Source organism: Arvicola amphibius, chromosome X (genome assembly GCF_903992535.2).
Source record: "Arvicola amphibius chromosome X, mArvAmp1.2, whole genome shotgun sequence".
Lineage (NCBI taxonomy): Eukaryota > Metazoa > Chordata > Mammalia > Rodentia > Cricetidae > Arvicola > Arvicola amphibius.
In genome coordinates, this window is record NC_052065.1 from 61287063 (window position 1) to 61295329 (window position 8267).

The following is an 8267-nucleotide window of genomic DNA, read 5'->3' on the forward strand; positions in this document are numbered from 1 at the left end:
CAGCCATTAGGAACTGGATCCTGTCAACCCCTGGCTCACCTTCAGTCAACCTATGAGATCACAATCCTTGAACATCTGACACCTTGATTACAAGTAGGTGTCAGAAAGGGAGAAAAGTGGAGGACCTAGACAAGTCATGCAGAATCCCTGATCCAAGAAACTCTGGGAGAATAACTATTCTATAATGCTGGTATATTTGGTGAGGTATACTACATGTCAGTCACCAATGCTGAAGATAACAGGACTACCTGAGGGCTGGGACTGTGGGCAAGTGACAGAGGGCCTGAGTCAGACTGGGAGAGTTTCATGTGGCTCAGAGGACACAGGATGTGCACACCTCTCAGTCAGACTCAGGGTCAAGTCCCAGGTTTGGTATGAGTCATCTCTGTGACTTTGAACAGTTTATGTGATGCCCTGGACTGGGTCAGTTCTTCCATGAACTTGAATGACACCACCTTGCAAGACTGGTTGAAGTCCACACAACTCAACTATCTAAGGATGGATGTGGGATCTTCTTGGCACTAAGAAAATAGTAGGCTCCATTGATAAGGTCGGTGACCTGGTACCCACTGTCCACCTCTCAGGTGATCTCCTACTGAATCAGGAAGCCCGTGGTGCATAAAAAGTAACTGTAGGTAATGATAACTCCAGGAGGTAGCACAAGAGCCTTTGTTCTCCTTGAACGGAAGCCGATCAAACAGGATACATCTCTCAGCAATTCTGCTCTGAGGAAGAGAAAGGGAGCCTTATCAGAATACAGACTGAGGACCTATGGCTTGGACAGGAAACCAGACATGCCCTTCCTCATCCTCTAAGCCCCTTACCTCCCCCATATCCTCCCTTTCATTCCCCCCTGAAATCTCACTGTTCTCCTCGACTTCCTGTCTCGGGGACCTGACAGCATAATTCTGCTTCTTGTGATTTCCATATCACCTAGGAACTCTGCCCTTTTCTGAGGCCACCTGGTGAATGGATTAAGTACTATCAATGTCATGATTATATGGCTCCTTCAGACTCCCCCAGGCCACAGACGATATGATCTGTGCACTGCCACTTGGGCAGCCCCTCAGGTGTGCATTGATTTAGCCTTTCTGTCATGACCTAGAGATGGTTCATTAAGAAAGCCCAACATCTACACAGCTGGATACATTCCTAACCAGCTTGTGGAGGCCTCTCTCTGTCCATCACGCATTTACAAATGAAAGGATTCTATAAGAGACTTTACCTCTCACTCCACACACCATCAATCCATCCTTGGGATTCTACACAAGGGTCTCTAGTTTGCCTTCAATGGACACAGAGATCTTCCAATTCTTGTCTCCCTAGGGGCCTTGGCACTTACAGTTCCCTCTACACCTACCCTTTCCGTACAAGGACTTTCATTTGCTTTCTGGGTCTGTGATGCTTTCAATTAGCTGCAGGCCAAGGATCTTCCCAGCACATAGCACAAAAGCAATTGTTCTCCGGAAAGGGGGAAGATCAGATTGGATACATTTGTAAGCAATTCTGGGTCGTTGGAGAACCTTATCAAAAGCAGAATGAGGCCACGATGCTGATGCAGAGAGCAAGTGTTTCTCTCTTTCCCCCTGGAAACCTGTCTTCTGCCCACCCTTTCCATTCCTGTTTGTTTTCCTATTTTTTCCCAATTCCCCTGCCATCCTCTTCTTTCTTCCCACAGCACTACAGATATGAGGATACTTACTGCTTCTGCTCTGCTTGTGAGTACATGCATTAGTGAAATTTCACACAGACTGTAATCACTCATTCATATAAATCAATCCCACCATAGGAGACTCCTTTAACATGAGAACCTCTTAAATCTTTTACATTCTATCAAAAGCTAAAAATCTTTAACATATGCTATAAATCCCAACAGTTATGGGCAATGTCAAACTTTCTTCAGCATTACAAATATCATTAGGTGAATACCACACTTCTCAGAATTATTGGTCAATACCAAATTTTCCTAATAACATCAGGTCAGTACCATACTTAGCAGCATTATTGGTCAATACCAACTTTTCTCAACATCTTATAGGCATTTACAAACACTACCTGGTCTTCTTTATCATTCAGAATGTCTAGCAGACGCTCATGAAGCAGCAACCCTGAATGATCTTCTCTCAATTAGGCGAGTTTCAGCAGTCATTTCTCTGTGGATCCTGCATGTCCAGTTCATCTCACAAACTCCATAAAGAGCCTCTTCAATGCCCATCTTCCTCTTGAAGAAGACAAGGAGTGTGTCACTGCCATGGAAAGTCCTATGTCCTTAAAACACTTTAAATGCCATATTCTGAAGGACTCTGAAAGATTTGAAGAATAACTATCTCACTGAAATATATCTCTACATTTAAAAATTCTAAGTAACGACTACAAGCTTGACTATTGTAGATTGCTATCTATTAACCTATATTTCTTAATTAAACATTATATTTTTAAATGAAATATACAAATACAAAACCTTAAACAAGAGAAGATATAACTTATAACAAGCTTGACCTTAAATATGTATCAATAAACCAAGATCCATCCCAATGCAAAGAATCCATCTCTATAGCATATCCCCTTTAATGCAAATAAACATTTATAGACAATATTTGGAAATATGGGCATAGTATTTTCTATTTTGTTTCCTGCTGATTGGGGGCACTGTTAATCAGGTATTTAATGGTGTATCCTGTGTGCTAGATTCAACTCAGTCAGTACTTGGGCAAAGTAGTTTTTTGAGGGTGTTCAGGGCAACCTTTCAAGGAGAAGTTATCCATCAAACCCCATTGATCTAGAAGCAATCCACAGGTTCTCATTTTCTGTAAAAGCAAAAGAAGTACCTCATTTCTAAAACAACATATACTTAGACTCAAGTTTGGAAGTCATGATATTTTTAAAATAACCATGCTGGTTTAGCTAAGTAGCCCATACAATGAAATATCTTTCTGTACTTACCTCATTCACAGTCAAAAAAATTTAAAGGTAACACAATCATTTACATAATCCTGACTCTCTTTTAATTTTCCATTTTTACATGGCTTATTTTTCTTTACTCCTTATAATGTATGTTTGACTATGTGTAGTCTGTCTCTTTAAAGACTTTACCCTTTTTAAATACATTAACTTTATTTTATGACTCTCTATGCTCTTTTTCTTTTCTCTTCCAAGCCTACATACATTTATCCAACACTATGACTCATCTGAATTTGTCTTTTTTGAATATCTGTAATTCTTTAATGTCTATGAGCACTTTTTAAAATTAAACTGTGCCATTACTATGATATATGTGGTACTGCCACTCGCTCAGCATAATCCAACATGGAGGAGCCCCTTGCACCTCTGAGCCTTGCACACAGTGCCAGTTCCAGGCACAAAGCTGGTCCATGTTGGCATCAAGCAAGTTGCAGGATGCTGCTCACAAACCCCATTGAAATGCTTTGTATCCCAAAACAGCAAGAATTTATACTGACAGCATAGCCCAGAAAGAACATTTTTAAATGACTGCGGCTTTTTTCCTGCTTCAGGAGAAACAGGAAGATCTCTCTCAAAGGAGCTGCAGCAAGCTGCCAGCAAACAGATGGAAGGTGTGTTAAACTCTAGGGTTTTTTTCAAGAATTTTTTTGAGCCCTCTCAGGATTTACCTGGGTTTAGTTAGATACATGGGTACCAATTTGTTGCAAGGAGGCTGGTTGTTCATCCAGCCTGCCCAAAACCAAAATAATCACACAGAAAATATATTAAGACACTGCTTGGACAATAGCTCTAACTTCTTATTGGCTAACTCTTTTTTTTCTCATTTTTTATTCAAGATTTCCATCTCCTCTCCTTCTCCTCCCCCCTCCCTCCCCTCCCCTCCACCCACACCCCTACTCCACCCCTCTCCAAAGACAAAGAGCCATCAGGGTTCCCTTCACCATGTTCAGTCCAAGGTCCTCCCAGCTCCCCCTAAGTCCAGGAAGGTGAGCAACCAAACTAACAAGGCTCACAGTGAGCCCGTCCATGCTGTAGAGTTCATGTTCATTGCCATTGTCCTTGGTTTCTCAGTCCTCCTCCACCGTCAGCCACATTCAGAGAGTCCGGTTTGGTCCCCTGTTCCATCAGTCCCAGTCCCACTCTGACTGGACTTGGTGGTCTCCCGTTAGATCTGTCCCACCATCTCAATGGGTAAAAGCACTCCTCACGGTCCTGGCTTTCTTCCTCATGATCTCCCTCCTTTTGCTCATCAGGACCTTGAGAGCTCAGTCTGGTGCTCCTATGTGGGGCTCTGTCATTTTCTCCATCCAATGCCAGGTGAAGGTTCTATGGTGATATGCAAGATATTCATGAGTATGGCAATAGGATCTGGACATTTCTGGCACCCTCTCCTCAGCTGCCCAAGGAACTAGCTGGGGGCGTCTTCCTGGACACCTGGGAACCCCTCTAGAGTCAAGTCTCTGCCAACCCTAGAATGGCTCCCTTAACTAAGATATATAATTCCTTGTTCCCATATCCACCTTTTAAAGGAAGATAATCTAGAGGTGTTTTTTTGTTTAATGGAATGAAATAAACTAAACAGTTCATAATTGGACAAAATGCAGAAAACATTGACTGTAGAGTGTCCAGCCGTAAATGAGATATCTGTATCATATGATCCCCTTTCCCTCTACACCTCTCCACTCTGCTCTATGCCACCCCTACTCCACCAAGATTCAGGGAACTTTGTAAAGAGAAGGCAAGGATAGTATGAGACTCAAAGTCAGGGAAAACAAGGACTAACAGTGTCTTCTGCTTATCACAGAATCACTTACTTTTGAACTTATAGCACATAAGCTGTAGACCATCAAGTCAGTCAATAATCTAGCATGGTTGGGAGAGGGGGTCATGGCTAACTCTTATATCTTAATTTAGCCCATTTCTATTAATCAGCATATCGCCAAATGGCAGTTGCTTACAGGCAATGTTTTGACATGTCTCACTTTGGCGGTTCCATGTTGTCTCTCTGACTTGACCTTTCTTCCTCTCAGCATACACCCTAGCTTTCCCTGCCAACCTACAGTCTGCCATGCTATAGGTCCGAGGCTGTCTCTTTATTCATTAATGGTAATCACAGCACACAGAGGGGATTCCCGCATCACCTCAGCTCCTCCTGAACACAGAATGTCTCATTTCTCCCTCTCCAAACCCTGCCCTTTCAGAGAATTTACAACAAAAAAGCCATCAAAAGCCAGTTCCACATTCTTGTAGAATTCAGTGACTCTTCCCCTGAAGTTGCCAGCTGTTCAATCCCTTCCTAATGCATTATAACTGGGCACAAACTCAGCTTGTGGTAGATACATCATCACCCCTTAACTGCACGGTAAATAAGTGTCATGCTTCGTTTTGACCATGTGATTTCTCCTGCCTTGATCTCTGAGGGCCTGCAGATCTCACGAGAGAGTTGTTTGGTCAAAAGAAACGTGGTCTTTTAGTTTCTCAATTCAGATTCATCTGGCCTACTGCACTGGTAAAGAAACTTATTATTGGGGTGCAAAAAACCTATTATGTCCCTGGCCAGAGTTAACATGAAAGGCCATATGCATGTCCTTTGTCTGGGCTGCCATCTGAGGCCATGAGGATATCTGGGCTGTTGCTCAGGGACATGTCTTTGCCTGATGCCCTGTTGCGACTCAGACCTGTGTTGATGTCCATAGCTCTTGTTACCTCTGAAGGCCACTCAGATATCTATGGTCTGCACTGCAGCCTGACCATGTTGATTTCCATGGTCCATGCGGCTGCCAGGGGCCAAACTAAGGTGTGTGGCCTGAACTGCAACCAAGGCCATAGCAGGCTAAAGATCATGACAGTCACTGGGGTCATGTCTGAGTCTGTGGTCCTACTGTAGGTGGGATCTCTGCTGATGTTTTAGAGTGGAAGGAGAGGGGGAACATATCCTTGTAGAGAGAATGCCAGCATGAGACCAACAGCAAAAAAACTAGAAAAGCAGGAGTGAGGTTGGAGAGGGAGAGCAGGAACATAGCATCCAGAAATCTTGGGCTTATGGGTGGCTTGTTTGTTTTGTGTCACCAAAATATATTTTAGGCATTAAGGGACAGATATCCCCAACTGAAAAAGATTTTGTACAAAGCAGCCCAAGGGCATTTGGAGATCAGGCATCAAATTGTAGGCCATTTCTAGTACATCCCTAGACTTGAGACTCTAAGTTTAGCACAATGAATCCACCATGATATACTTTGGGGAACAAAAAACAGATGGGTGTAAGAAATTCCTTAACAGGATGACTCTTGATAAAGAAGCCCCAGAAAGAAAAGATAAGGCAGGGCCTTATCCTGGTCTCATTGGGACCCTGGAAGGCTGCATATTTGTAGGACAGCCAGAATTGTATGACTCTCTGGGCCTCTAAAGGCATTGACTTGGAATTCAGAATGTACCCAGACAAAGCCAACCTTAGACTGGCAGGTGCGGAGGGGAGGGTGTTTACACAACATGTGACCCTGGGCCAGTGAGAAAAGCAACACCATCGGTGGGAGCTCCAAATGTAATGTTTTTGCAGCCCAATAAATCTCACCAACAATACAATAATCCAAATCACACCAAAAAAAAATCCGAATTAGAAAAATCCCATGTTTAATGGATACCAAGGCTCCCAGGTAGTTAGGGGAAAGAAAACCAGAAAACCACAATTTGTTCTCTGGATTGCTGTTTCAATACCATGTGGGAGTGGTTTTGAGCATCTCTGAGGAGGGTTTACCATTTGGCAGGCTTTTTTGGGGGTGGAGTCGGGACTGAGACAACTCACAAGGGAGGGAATTGGGAATGAAACGTTTGCCTAAACATGCCAGACTCTTTGGATATATGGATGCCAGGGGCTGGGTTGAAGCCTTAACCCAAACAATCCAGAGGGCGCCAAGGCAAAACTGCATGCTACAGCCCTGCTTGGTAAGGTGAAAGAGTCTCTATTTGGTGTGGTACATGTTTTGAAGACATTGACAGGTATGCAGAGTGGCTAAGGCTACAAACATGTGGTAGGGTCAGAGTCCCAGAAGAGAGATCATTGGGGAAGGTACAGCCAGTTACAGTGAAGACCTGAGTAGTGCTTCTCACCAATGTTTAATTATTTATTCACATACACAGGCCTAGACACAAACTGAAACATCTCGTGTGTCCACAATGCAGATATTAAGTACAGGAGTGCCCAGGCACATACACCATCACAAAACAAATGCAAACACTGGCATACAAACTCACGCAGAACCTCAACAATGGACAGGCTGTATTATCATGTTACCTACAGGACATAACTCAAATAGTGCTAGCCTCCAAAGGAACAATGGATGGAGGTACAAAAACATACTATGTAAGCCAAGGATCTACATTATGAAAAGAGTCTGAAAGCTTATGAAATGCCCGAAGACTTATAAAGCACATTTAAGCATTTCAGACAGGAATCGTGTAATTTACCAACTACTCAGTTCTTGAACAAACCCGCACCCCCTTAACTCTGGGCCCTTAAGATCAAGAGGGAAGTGGAGTCCAGATTCCCAGTAGGAAGCAAGAGGTCGCCTGCCTTGGATCCCAGTCACAAGGATGGGCTGGGAAGCTTCACTGCTCCAACTCATGTAAGATCTGAAGGGAGAAATGATGGGATGAGGACCACCTAAGGATCACAAATCCCCGAATCCCTTTCCTGACTCGCACCCCTTTCTTTTTTGTCTACCACAACTGAAGATTTGTCACTGACACAAGTGGACAGACATATTCCTGCCTGGATTCCCCACCTCCAGCCTCACATTCCCTAACTCCTCCATCACAGGCCACCAACCTACTCCAGTCAAGCCCATGGTCTCTAAATATAACCTTCCTGATGTCAGGAACGCTCTTTGGATTTTCATTACCCAGTCCCCCTGGCCTAGATGTGCATGCTCAGGCATGTGTGTGTGTGAGTGTGTGTGTACGTGTGTGGGGGGGTGGGTGTGTGTAAGACAGAGAGAGGGAGAGTAAAAGAGACAGAGACAGAGAGGAGGGGAACACACACTGATGTTTATTAGTAAGCCCTGGTATGGGAGAGTCAGAGGATGGCCTGGGGTGTCCTTCTTTCTCTTCCTGTTTCAAGGTTGCTTTGAGACCTGTTTGAGGGCTCTAACGGAAACATGGTGGTTTAAATGAGGCAAACAAAAGCCTCTAAATATTTTCCTTCTGTGTTTCCTCACCATGTTTTAGGATGCTTGACTTTAAAACTGCTGTTTGAGGTGCTGACTTGAAGCCTGTGAAAAACTCTCAGATGAGTTTTAGCTTGGGATTAA